The sequence below is a fragment of the Diceros bicornis genome, chromosome 5 (genome assembly GCF_020826845.1).
Source record: "Diceros bicornis minor isolate mBicDic1 chromosome 5, mDicBic1.mat.cur, whole genome shotgun sequence".
NCBI lineage: Eukaryota > Metazoa > Chordata > Mammalia > Perissodactyla > Rhinocerotidae > Diceros > Diceros bicornis.
This window is the reverse complement of record NC_080744.1, coordinates 24,050,495-24,064,737: the sequence shown is the minus strand read 5'-3', so window position 1 is coordinate 24,064,737 and position 14,243 is coordinate 24,050,495. Positions and strand designations below refer to the sequence as shown.

The 14,243-nt window shown below is 43.2% G+C and overlaps 1 pseudogene; it reads left to right on the top strand.

Moving 5' to 3' along the window:
- LOC131405280 (dehydrogenase/reductase SDR family member 2, mitochondrial-like) overlaps positions 1-4,456 on the top strand; it is an 84,839-nt pseudogene extending 80,383 nt beyond the window's left edge.
- Positions 4,457-14,243: the final 9,787 nt, after the last annotated feature.

Genomic DNA, 14,243 nt, shown 5'->3' with positions numbered 1-14,243 from the left:
TTAGCTCATAGAGAGGACTCATCGAGGGGAAAAGTGGGAAGTTACGTATTGGCTCTGTCATGACCTCCGTCAAAGACGTCCCCGAGCTGAGTTCATCGAGAGAGACCAGACAGAGGCCAGCATGTTTTAAACAGTGGCCCATGCCCCCTGCCCCTTACAGTCTCACTCTCTTGGAGGAGCACCAGCAGCGAAGCCAACAGCAGGGGGACATTGGTCAGTATGGTTGCTGTGACCACAGGGGTCCACAAGTGGGTAAGTACCCCTCGCTGGGAATCCACAGGGTGACAAGTGACCCTGGTGCTGCTGCCTCATGCCCTGACTCACCCCATCACTCCTAGTCCTCTGACCAACCGTAGGAAAGGGAGGGCTTATAGGCTCTGGGCTGTGGAGAGGATTTAAAGGGTAGAGGGTAGGGGAAAGGGTCTCAGAGACAGGAAAACACCTGAAGAGAGGGGTTCAGCTGAAATGGAATTGTCACATCCTCTCCATCTCTGCTCCCTAGATTGGATTCACCATCACCCAGCATCTGACCCAGGACAGGGCCCACGTGGTGGTCAGCAGCTGGAAGCAGCAGAATGTGGACCAGGCAGTCGCAGTGCTGCAGGGGGAAGGGCTGAGCATGATGGGAACTATGTGCCATGTGGGAAGGCCTGGGACCAGGAGCAGCTGGTGGCCATGGTGAGGGAGAGTGGTTATTTTAAAACTATAACCTGATTCAAGAGCATCAGCACAGGATTTAAGGCCAACCATGTGCTCGGCATTGGTCACCCCTCAGGCCCACCATACACCTGAATGGGTTCACATGTCTGCAGAGTGAGATGTTTTGAGTCTGATGAAGAGAGATGGCTCTCCATCCTCACTTGGTGCGATCCTCTCCTGGATTTGACCGGACATTGCCGCAGGGACAGCAAACAGGAACCACCTCCCACTGCAGAAGAGAACTTCTTTCCGTCTCTGACCCTGGTCCTCTATGTCCCCTTCTCCCCTGCAGGCCCTGGAATACTGTGGGGGTGTTGACTTCCTGGGGTGTGTGGCAGGGGTCATTCTTTTGGTGGGAAGTACCTTGGGGAGCGGTGAGCAGGTCTGGGACAAAGTGAGGTCTGGGGAAGCTGGTGTGCGATGAGTCAGACGGCATCCTCACCTTCTGTGTGACCCTCTCTCCATCTCGGCTCACACACCCAGGGCTGGTCCTCAGCTCCCACCATTCCCTCACAAACTCACTCAGTTCCCCATCTGTGAGATGGAGGTAAAAGTGTCTAAGCTGCAGTTCTGGTCCTCATCATCCAAGAGCTCCCAGTCTGCAGGGAGTGTCCAAGATGGAACCAAATAAGCACTACAAGTAGGGGGCACAGAGAGGGAATGACTCCCTTTCTTGCCCAGGGATGCTTAATGCCAAAGGCTATAACCCTGAAATCCAGCTGCATTAGTTTCCTAGGGCTGCCATAACAAGGTACCACAAAGCGGGTGGCTTAAACAACAGAAATTTATTGTCTCACAGTTCTGGAGTCAGAAGTCCAAGATCAAGGCATCAGCAGGGTTGGTTTCTTCTGAGGCTGTGAGAGAGAATCTGTTCCATGCCTCTCGCCTGGCTTCTGGTGGTTTGCTGGCAACCTTTGGTGTTCCTTGGCTTATAGAAGCATCACTTCAATCTCTACGCTCATCTTCACATGGTGTTCTCCGTGTGCATGTGTGTGTGTCTCCAAATTTCCCCTTTTAATAAGGACACCATTCATTGGGATTAGGGCCCATCCTACTCCAATCTGACTTCATCTTTACCACATCTGCAATGACCTTATTTCCAAGTAATGTCAAATTCTGATGTACTAGAGGTTAGGACTTCAACGTATAAATTTAGGTGGTACACAATTCAGCACATAACACCAGCCTTCCCCAGACTCATCTGGCCAGTGCCTCCTCAGCCCTAGATGGAGCGTTCTTTTCTGACTGGTGCCCTTGGAGACATGGGGAGACATCCTATAGACTCTAGGGTCTTCTGTCTGCAGAATCCTCAGCCTGATCTCCATGTTCCTGCCTCTTTAGGATGTCTCCCCACCATGCATGTCAAAGAAAGCCAGCACTCTCCCCATTCCCCATTGTTAGAGGCCATGATGCCCACATTCTAATGCAGTATATTTGCTAACATAGTGCGAACACACACTGGACTGACTGTCTACCCTCCCCCACCCCTCATTTACTCTGATTTCAGATCCTGAATGTCAACGTGAAGGCCCCAGCCCTGCAGCTGAGCCAGCTGCTTCCCCACATGGAGAACAGGGAATGATGGCAGAGAAGCGGGTGGGGAGGAAGTCATTTGGTGTCAAATATGGAGCAGGGGTGCTGGAGCAAGAGGGGCCAGATGTTGAGTTATACCTTCTCAGTGCAACACAGGCTTGGCTGGGCCAGTGATACAAGAAAAGTGAGAGTTTGAGTTTCAGACTCTGGGTCAGCTAAACAAAAGAATTCTATGCATTTCATCTTCTTCCTAAATTAAAAGAGAGCATGAAGAGAAAATACCTGAGTGACAAAAAAATGCATCTTGATTTATGGACCAAGAAAGAATAGACAATGAGGGAAAGGGACTGAGTAGGTTGAGGGAAAAAGAGAGGCAGGAATGCAAATTTCTCAAGAGGACCAAACAAGTATTCCAGAAGGGAAATTTTTGTCTACAATGTTTGATGTGACAGTAAACTGGTGGGTAGAGAGGTGAAGTCTGAACAAAGGTCATTAGACTTGGTAGACGAGGAAGCATTGAGGATCCTTGAGGGAAACTTTTCCAGAGGATTTTGGCGCAGAGCTGGGGAAACATGGAACTTCTGGAATTGAGATTCCAAAGGATCCATTGGGAAGTACTTTTGATGTTATTCCTAAGTGTACCTGGTATAGAACACCCTCAAGCCAGAAAAGAGATCAATAGTCTGGAATAAAGGCAAATGTTGGCTATATTTCATAAAAGCGTTCATACTAGTACTCCTTAGTGAATATTGAGTGCGCAAGCGTGGCATGAAAACAAAAAGTTGGTCCTGTACCTCAGGAGGCTCTAGGACAGAAGAGACAGGTTGAATGAAGGCAGGACACGGCTCTAATCCTGGCCTAAACTCCTCTCGCTTGCTGTCATAGTTCACAGTCTCCACTTCTGTCCATGCCCCCGCTGTCTGTATTTGCCCCATTCCTATGTGGCTCCACCTGTATTTACCCCTTCTTTCTCTTCCCAGGAGAAGCTCTGTGGTTTTGGTCTCCTCAGTTGGGATGTATGGCCCAGAAGCTGCAAGTGTGAACTATTTATCTAGATTAGGAGAAAAGGCATAGCCCCATTTTCCAAGAAAAATAGAGAGGTCCAGGACAGGCCATTGCTAGGTGGGGCACACCTACATGGAAATTTGATCAATGCATGATTCAGATCTTTCTTCTCCAGAAATAATATACATGGTAGCCTTTTACACTTTGTTTATGACATTATCAGTGATCTCTGCAGCTGCTGCTGAAGGGATATATTTCCAGGCACAGGCTTAGAAATTCAATTGAAACTCTCCTCTCCATATATGTCATCTACTTCCCTTTCTCTTCACAGAAACTAGGGGCTTACAATGTCAGTAAAACAGCCCTGCTGGGACTCACCAAGACCCTGGCACGTAGCTGGCAGCAAATAACATCCCGGTGAACTGCCTGGTGCCGGGAGTCATTGATACAGACTTCAGCCAAGTGGTAAAGACCAAGGACAGCTCCTGCTCCTGCCCCTCTGAGCACTAGGATACCTTCCCCAGCCAGGCCATGCCCCACAGTGACCTGGACTCTCAGACCTGGACCTGTGGACTCTCTTTCTGATGCCCTGGTCCTTTGGTATCAGCAGCAGAACCAGGACTTCAGTTTTCTGCGAGGGACCAGCCCAGAAAGTCCCCTAGTAGCCCTTCCACAAAGACACAGGTCTGCATGATGTGACACCTATGTGGCTCCATCTGTATGAGCAGCCCTAATCTTTTGACTTTGCCTTTAGCTATGTGAGGACTCAGCCTTTTGGGACCATATGAAGGGACTCCATGGAGTACAGAAGTAGGTTGTGGGTGAGGCAGTGTCCTTTCTAGATCTGGATTAACATAACCTCAGAAACTTTATGATGGATAAAAGATCACACACCAGCCCTCTGCAGGCTATTACCCATTCCTCTTTCTGCGATCTGATGATCCGCCTAGCCCTGGGATGGGTAAAGGTTCCTGCAGAGCCCACATATCTCCACTTGCTGCCCTTCTTTCATCCCCATGGGGGTCTTGACTTCACAGCATCCCACAGGAGCCCAGAGCTCATGGGAAAGCATCATTACTCTCAGCACCATCTCCTCTTTTCATGCAGAGTGGGGTGGCCTGAGGACTGTGAAGGATTAGTGTCCTTCCTGTGTTCTCCAGATGCCAGCTACATCACCGGTGAGCATATCATGGTGGCCTGCTACTCTCCTCACCTCTGAGGGGCGTGAGCTCAGTGCTCAGGCTTGCCTTTTGATGTGAAGGCACCATATAGCTCTGGGGCCACCGTGTTACAACACCTCTATTAATTATGAGCCCGTGCTCCAGATACACACTCTGGTTCAAAACCTTCACTGCCAGAAATAATAAAAAGACATCATAAAAGAGGGCTTGTGATATGAATCTATTGTTAAAACCAGCTAAAATAAGGGCCGGCCCCGTGGGGCAAGCGGTTAAGTGCGTGCACTCTGCTGCGGCGGCCCGGGGTTCACTGGTTTGGATCCCGGGCGTGCACCAACACACTGCTTGGTAAGCCATGCTGTGGCGGTGTCCCATATAAAGTGGAGGAAGATGGGCATCGATGTTAGCCCAGGGCCAGTCTTCCTCAGCAAAAAAAAAAAAAAGAGAGAGAGGAGGATTGGTAGATGTTAGCACAGGGCTGACCTCCTCACCAAAATAATAATAATAAAATAAAATAAAATAAAATAAAATAAAATAAAATAAAATAAAATAAAATAAAATAAAATAAAATAACAGCTAAAATAATGTCAGCTTTGCCAGAAAACAAAATGTGTGCTTGAGAGTCTTGGGAAAAAAGGAAGGAGCTAAAGACAGGAAGATAGAGGGCTGTAAGGAAAGAAAGAAAAATGCATTTTGAGCACATTACTAAATGCTTTCACATGCATTTTCTCCTAAACATATTTGTAAGCCTGATGTTTTCATGTTTAATTAATCCTATAGTTGAGGAAGCCAAGACTTAGAGAGATTGAAACAAAATACTCTGAGAATACACAGTTAGTCCACGAGCAGGAATTGAGCCCCAGTCTTTTATACAACAGAGAAGGACCACCGTGGAGCAGCAGGTGTTTGAGCAGAAAGACCAGCTCTTGGGGTCCTCATTCTACCCTCAGATCCTCATCCATTTTAAAATACTATATCTGGTCTACCTTCATTCATACAACTCAACCTTCCACAGATATGTGCCAGGGCAGTAATCATTACCTCTCATACAATGAGTTTAGACCCTTGGTGCCTGAAAGTTAGGGAAAGCAGCAGGCTCTGTGGGTATCGTACCCCTATCCCCTTGGCCCACATTGAAGTTACAAGCATCTTCAGTGGACAATTTCCATACACATTGAATGCTTCCTAACTCAAACACCTGTACCCCCCTTCCTAAGGGCTTTCTCTGGCCACTGTGGTGTGCTCTGCACACGGGGGCAGTTAGTGCCTATAGAGCAGCCCAGATCAATGAGGGATGGGAGCTGGAGGATCAGTACCCCAGCTGCTTGCCCCTTGGTGGGACAATGCTGGGGTGTGTTCTACGTACTGTCTCAGAGGGTGCCCTGCAATGGTGATAATGCTCCACAGTGATAACTCACTCTTAAACACACCCTTTATTGGCTCTTCTCCCTTCCCTGTCTCATTCCCTACTCCCTCATCATTCTCCCCTGGTTCACCTCCCAAAGAAACTACTTACACCCAAATTTTGGTCTCAGGGTCTGCTTTTGGGGCAATCCAAACTAAGATGGGGGCAAAACCTTTCATCATTTACAAATAAAAGGCTAAAAATGCAAAGGTCTCATTGAAGGAACACAGTGGCTGAAAATCCTTTACCCTAAAGAATAATGTCAATTATTATTTACAATAAGCACATATAGTTGGAATCAGATTATTTTGTTTTTGATAGGCACAAACAGTTAGAAATCAGAATAGTTGTTGCTTAAAGTTGGGGAGAATGATCATCAAGTTTGGAAAGAAGCGAAGAAAAATGGAATTTTATGTAAATGGCTAACATCAAACCCTTTCTAAGGTTATTAGGCAAGATGATAGTGAGCAAGATGGCACTGAATACTTAAAAGCTAATGAGGAAGTAACCCTAGAGAGGTGATACAGAGCAGTGGCAGAGAAGGCAGAGAAGGGGATGCCAGAAAACCTGAAAGTTGACTATGCTGTCTTCACATCTTTTCTGAATTTCTAAACAAAGACCTTAAAATAATTGTCTTAAAGATGCTCAAAGAACTAAACGAAGATGAAAAGAAAGTCAAAAAACAACTTGTGAATGAAATGAAAATATCAATAAAGACACAGAAAGACTAAAAAGAAACCAAAAAAAAAAATCTTTGAGCTGAAAAGTACAATAACTGAAATGAAAAATTCACTAGAGGGATTCAAAAGCAGATTGGAGCAGACAGAAGAAAGAATCAGTAAACTTGATAATAGGGTAATGGAAATTATTGAGTCTGAGGAACAGAAAGAAAAAAGATTGAAGAAAAGTGAACAGAGCCTAAGGGAACTCGGAGGCACCATCAAGTGGACCAACATATGAATCATGGGAATCCTAGAAGGAAAAGAAAGAGAAAGAGACAGAGAGAATATTTGAAGAAATAATGGCTGAAAACATGCGAAGTTTGATGAAAGATATGAATATAAATATTTGAGAAGCTCAATGAACTCCAAGTAAGATGAACTCAAAGACTTCCATCCAGAGACACATTATAATCAAACTTTTCAAAAGACAAAGAGAGAATCTTGAATGCAGCAAGAGAGAAGTTAATCTCCACACACAAGCGATCCTTAATAAGATCATCAACAGATTTCTTATCAGAAACTTTGGAGGCTAGAAGACAGTGGGTCGATACATTCAAAGTGCTAAAAGAAAAAAACTGCCAACCAAGAATCCTATTATCTGGCAAAACAGTCCTTCAAAAGTAGGGAGAAATTAAGACATTTCCAGATAAACAGGCCTTAAACCAGTAATGAGGAATTTCCTGAAGATTCCAATTTTCCTTTCTAATGTTATCTCATATCACATCACTTCCTTCACCATACCCAACACCCTGCTCCTCTAACCTTCTCAGTTGCCCATGCACACATCCATGTCACAACTCCACAGATATGTGGACATCGTTTTCTATGCTTGTCTCCACTCTACACCACCTCACCTTCAATTTGACTCCACCCTCCTCCCACCATTTTCTCCACTTCTTGGTCCTAAACTAAAGACAAGGCTAGGTTTCCTACACTCAATTCAGAGAAGTGCCACTTGGGTGGTTGAAGTTGACATGAATTTATACACCAGAGATGGAATTAGATCTCCAGAGGAACACTTCTTAGAGCTACTCATGCCTACAGTCTGATTTGAAGATGCCTCACTAGGGAGTTACGGGACCACTCTCTCTATCACCAAGAAGCAGCCAAATTAATCCATAAAACTCATCCATGAACTAAGAAACTTTAATGTGCAAGGAAGTTCTTTTGATATGGGCATGGTTGATGTTACAATGAAAATGAAAACAGAAGGGCATCCTATGAAGTTTAGGAATAGGACTGTTAAAGCAAAAAGACATGCTACTTTATCTTGAGCAATTTGCAGGCAGAAGACAACAGAAAAACTTGATCCACTTTGAATATTCCTTAGCTGAGATGGATGACAAATTGGCTGTGAATTTGAAGAAAATGTTAACATCAGTCCAATATTATTGTCAAATCCGTATTCATCTTAATATTATTTTCTAAACTACAGTCCAAATTCAAATGTAAGTGATTGAAACACTCCAATTAACAGTTGAAGACCATTAGATTGGATTTAAAAAAAAAAACAATACCCAACTATGTGCTGTCTACAGGAAATGCATTTTAAATATAAAAACACAAATAAGTTAAAAGAAAAAGGATGGAGAAAGATATATCATTCTAGCTAATAAAACAGAGCTGGAGCTATATTAATATCAAACAAAGTAGATTTCAAAGTAAACAATATTACTGGGAATAAAGAAGTTCATTTAATGATGATAAACCCCTCAATTAATTAAAAGTATATAACAATCCTAAATATTTATGCACCTAATAACAGTACTTTCAAATACATGAAGCAAAAACTGATAGAACTGTGAGGAGTAGACAAACCCGCAATTACAGCCAGAGATTTGAATACTCCCACATGTACAATGAAAACTGCAAAACTTTGTTGAAAGAAATTAAAGAAGACCTAAATAAATTAAGAGATATACCTTGTTCATGGATTGGAAGCCTCAATATTGTTAGGATGTCAATTCTCCCAATTGATTTATAAATTCAATGCAATCTCAATCAAAATCCCAGTGGGCTTTTTTTCTAGGAATTGATGAACTGATTCTAAAATTCATATGGAAATGCAAAGGACTGAGAATTGCCAAAACAACTTTAAAAAAGAACAAAACTGGAGAAGCAATGTTTCCTAATTTCAAGACATTTTATAACTATAATAATCAAGACAGTGTGATATTGTTCCCCAATCTTAGAAAATTAAATATATACCTACCTTATGATCCAGCCATTCCTCCTGAAGGTATTTATCCAAGAGACTCTTGAGGTCACATGTGGTAACTGAGCTCAGAGCTAGGGCTTGATTCTCTATATAGGTGCCAAGTGTGGCCCTACAATCTACAGCAGTATATTTTCTCAAATTTTCTAAATCTGTTTATCCTCATTTGTACTCAGAGACATGGAAAATACCTAGCTATATCTCTTGCCTATACAACTGCCCACACATTTGGGGGTTTTGGTGCACTATACTGTATACTGTTAAGCTTTAAAGGGAACATTTCAGTATTATAAGTATTTTCCTTTCCATTTTGGCTAATTTGATTCTAAGAACAATTTGTTCCCAGAAGACTCATTAAGTAAATTGTCATTGCACTTAAATTCAACTGAAACACAAACTATTTGGTTTCAGCAAAGCAATTTGTCACAAATAAGGCTGGTTACAAGTATAGGAGCTCATATTCTTCTAATATGACTTGGCTTAGAAGCAGTGATTAGTTTCATCCCATCACTAAATATTTAATCATCTGGTTTTTGCTCTGACCCTGACTGTTGACAGTTCTCTTGGTTTTCCTGAAGTTCACCTTAAAGTTTCATCAAGGACAGGAATCATCATATTTCAGGGTTGCAAATATCATCTACTTTAATCCCCATTTGATGTTTGAATTTCCTCCACAATATTCCTGCAAAATGATCTTCCACCTTCTGTCTGAATAACTCTAGGGTTAAGGAATCCACTATTTTTTTGTGGCAGTATATTTCACCTATGGATAGCTCTGGGTATTTGAAAACAGTTTCTTAAATTGAGCTGAAAAATATCTCCCCATAGCTCTTTCCCTTTGGTCTTACAGCTATCCAAGAAACACTATTGATCAATTCTTTCTTCCCCAGGACAGTCCTTCAAATGATAACACAGCTTTGTCATCCCCACCCACCCCATTTTGGTCTGCTCTTTTCCCTGCTCAAAATCCCCAGTTCCTTCTTTAAGCACCTTTGATCATTGGATAAATAACATTCTCTAGCATCACTCTTCCCACCAGGAAGACATTGATTCTACTATAGCTAGAACACATGAGCATAAAACACATGAGCATTATCAAAATCTTAATTCAGTCCACACACTTTTTTCTGAGCTCTTAGTTAACACTTTATTTGTAGAATAAAACTGTTCTGCAAGCTACCTAAATCTCCAAGTGTTCTGAAAAGCACTCAAGCACCACCAGCAAGCACAACTTAGTGCAGGCTGGAACTCACAGGCAGAAGAGTGAGAAGATTCTGAGAAGGGTCTCAGATTCTCTTGGCATCCTGCAAAGAAGCATCCTTGGACCCAGTTGCAGTTGGATGTATGACAGGGCTGTGCTCCATGAAAGGGACTCTTTGAGTCCTAAGGAGGAAGAGAGAAGAAGGTCTTGATTTCCCAGTGGGCACAGATCATGATCACCTCAACCCCTCACCTGAAAATGCCCTCCAAATGCTAGTGTCAAGCCCCCTACAGGGTTGAGCCAAAGTTGCCCTCTGTGAGACTTTGCTTGATATGGCACTCTTACTTGGTCTCCTCCCTGTGCTGGTCCCACTTTCTATCTTCCCTAGTGTTTTCTTCATGAGAGCACTTCCTAACAAATCACTTACACACACATCTTTGTCTCAAGGTCAACTTTGGGGAATCCACCTTACTCATCATGTCACTTATCACCATCAGTGGGGTCCTGGATATCAGTGAGTGTTCCAGAATCTCATTCTAAAGCTCTACTTGCTAAGGCCACTCCTGGTACCTGTTGTCTTAGTTTGAAAGCAGACCCTGAGATAAAGGCTTGAGTACAGATAGTTTATTTGACGTGTGGTCCTAAGAAGCAGGAGTAAAGGAGTGGGGAGGGTGACATAGGTTTAGCAGAATCCTGTCATTGTCCTTGGTAGAAGCTCCCAAGGAATCAGGTCCAGCAAATTTGGGAGAATGGGAAATATAAATTTCCTAAGTCAAAAGCTGGGAGTTATAGTGAGACAGACCGCTCTAAGTTTCACCTCTTGGTTCCCAGCTCTGTGTATTTTACCTATCATGGTTCAAGAACCATATAAAGACCATTGGTTCAAAGTATATTGCTTATCTTTAAAGGATATCATCCCAACCATGAAGAGTGTCATCCCCAAATTGTCCCCATCATTCCAATAATCTCTCAGGTTGGGAACTTCTGAGTGATAAAATCTATGATAAGACCAAGTAAAACTCACGATCATGTGCTCTTGTCACACTCTTTCACCGTAAAGAGCAATGCTTAATCCAAGGAAATGTTATGTGGACCCCACGACAATAAATCAGACCCTCTTGAATAGTAGTGCTGGCTAAGTGCTGCAGGCCAGGAAGGCAAACCCATACCCAAAATATGTATTAATTTCGTATTGATCCCAATAACAATGAATTGCTACCCTTTCAAGGTGGAATAATTTCAGTGTAACCAACTTGCTCCTTTTGGTTGATATTCTCAAGAGTTGGCATCATTTTGAGGGCTCAGCATCAGTCTCAGCTACTGAAAAATCAGTTATTCAGTAGCACCAGTCACTCAGTAAGCTTAGTGAGAGACTGAGCACCAGACTATGGGTCAGGAAGGGACAATATGACCAGGACTGCCCATCATGAACTAGGTATTGTCCACCAAGTAATCAGGGTTTCCTTTCACCAAGCCTCCTCTAGTATGGTATGTATTATCTCCAAACTCCAAAGAACCCTACCAAGTGCTCTGTCTCTTTCTTAGTGGTAGGAAGTGGAAGGAGCAATAACTTGTCTTTCGGTTGAAAGGAATATCTCAGCATGCCTCAGACCACCGGATACCTAAATACTTCGCCAGTGTAGCAGCCCCCTTATTTTAGTAGAGTTTATTGTCCATCCTCTGACATGCATGCGTGCATCACACTTGCCACTTTCTGATTCACCCAAGTCCAAATAGCATAAAGTCATCAATATAGTAGATCAGCGTGATTTTCTGTGTAATGTCCCAGCAATCAAGTCTGTTTTAAATTCTTGTGACAGAGAGCAGGAGAGTTAACTTAGAGGAGACTTTACTTCTGTAAACCTAGAACATACAGATACTTCTGAGTCAGGCCGCTTGTTGCCATTCTAACTTTATTGTACCTTAAGGTAATTATGTCTACCTTTGCTTTCGATAATTAATGTCACCAATCGTACTATTCTGGGATCTTACCATCTATATTGACACTAGGGAGCCGAGTTCCATAGCATTCTTCTCTACCATCAAGCCTAGCCTACGAAGGACAGCCACTGCTGAGCTTCTCAATGATGTCAGTACTCCTATCACTAGCGTATTCCTCATTGCTCTTATTAGCTAATTTCTTCTAGGCTCTCCAGGGGATCACAATTAGTCAACAGGCTCTCAGTCTTATGTAATAAGTCCATTGTAGAATATCCATTTCTCCAATTCTTTGACCACTTCTTCAATACTCTGCTAAGGCAATTCCAGCTTCTCCACTTTATTTATTGTCAGTCATCATTGTCTCCAAACTTCAAGGAGCCATCTAGACAACATATTAGAACCAGCCCCAAGTATCTATGCCTGGATATTAAATCCTAAGTCACTGTATCAATAAACTCTCCCTTATTCAGCCTTATATTCCAATTTCCTTCCAGTTCAGCACCCTCAATATCCACTCCAAGTATGTTCTCCTGGTTCCCATCAGTATTATTTTATCCAAGTACTGTAACTTTTTGGTGAATAACATTTTTACTCCTGAAGCATGGCCAGTATTTCCCCAACTGGATGATGTTGAGATCTGATCCTAGTTATAGGCCTAGATGTCATGATGGAGGTTCAGGCAAACCTTGAGGAAGGCAAGAGTCATCACTCTGAGAGTTATTAATATAAGAGAAAAGGGACATTTAAATGGAACCAGGCCTATACTGAGCTTCTGGTAGCAGATGGAGTCACATCTCCCCTCCCCTGATATGCCAAATGCTACAAGACTCTTGGATACTCCTGGAGTGTTTGGGCACAACCTCTCTAAACACATCTCTCTTTCTCCCACATATTACATAGGAGTTGCTCCCACACATTACCTAGGAGTAGAGGAATCTCCTGGGAAGGAGTCTGAGTCCCTTTAATATCCAGTTATTGCAGCAAACTTGATGGGCCAGAGGGTAGGAGATAAACCCAGGAAGATTCAAGGGCCTCCTACAAGAGTGAAGTTTTTAGGAGTTAGCGGTCTGAGGCACTCTAGGACATCTCCTTAAGAAAAAATTGTTTCACCTCATACCTCTAATTAATAAAGAGGTATAACACATGGTGGGCCTGTTTGGAATTTGGTGGGGGAATATAGCTTACCTGAGTATATTGTCCTGGCCTGAAAGTCATCCTTGAGAGATGACTCTATAGTAGTTTCAGGCTGCAGTAAAAGCTGCCCTGTCATTTGATTATACACAGAGGTATATGTGTAGCATAAATGCTGTTTGGAGTCTACAGAAAATCCCAATAGCAGAGCTGCAGCACAAGCCCCTGGGGTTCTGGAGCAAGGCTATGTTCTCTATTTACTATTTGAAAAACAGCTCCTGGTTTCACCACTGGAAAAATACCCACTATGTCCTAGAAGAAACTGAGCACCTGACCATAGAACATTAAGTGACTATGTAATGAAAGCTACCCACCCTGACCTGGGTATTGTCAGAAGCACATAAAGTCAGGCAGGAAGAAGGGCATCCATCATATGATGAAAGGGCTACATTTGGGACTAGGCTCAAACAGGTCTAGAGGCACACATGAGTAACATTAAAAGATGATCCAGACTCCCCTGACACCTGTCTCAGTTGCACTGACACCTCTCCCTCAATCTAGACCTATGGCTTCATGGTGGGGGCTCCTATGACCAACTGACAGAAGAGGAAAGGCCTTAGGCCTGTTTCCCAGTTGGGTCAATGTGATATGTCGGCACCAGCTGGAAGAAATGAGCTGTCACATTATAGTTTCACACAGGGATGACCCTAAAGGACAGTGGTGAGGAGAAATCTTCCCAGTGGGTAAAGCTTTAAGCAGTGCATTTATTACCCACTTCATTTGGAGGGAGAGGTGGTCTGAGATATGGATATCCACTCACTCTTGGACAGTGACAAATGGCTTGGCTTATTTGTCAGAAGCCTCAAAGAAAAAGAAGACTGCACAATCAGTTACAAAGAGCTCTAGGGAGGATGCTGTGAATAAACCTATGGGAGTAGATAAGAAGCATATCTATCATTGTGTCTGATATTAATTTTATCAGAAAATAGCCACATAGAACAGACATTCAACAACCTATAGATTATATGATCTATCCTGTGGCTCTGAGTCAGCCTATCTCCTCAGCAACTCCAGCACATGTACAAGGGACCTATGAACTGAGTGGCTATGCTGGCAAGGAGGTCCAGTAACATGGAATCCTTATTGCCAAGGCTGACCTAGCTACAGCTGCTGATGAATCCTTAACCTGCCAGCAACAGAGATCAGTACCATG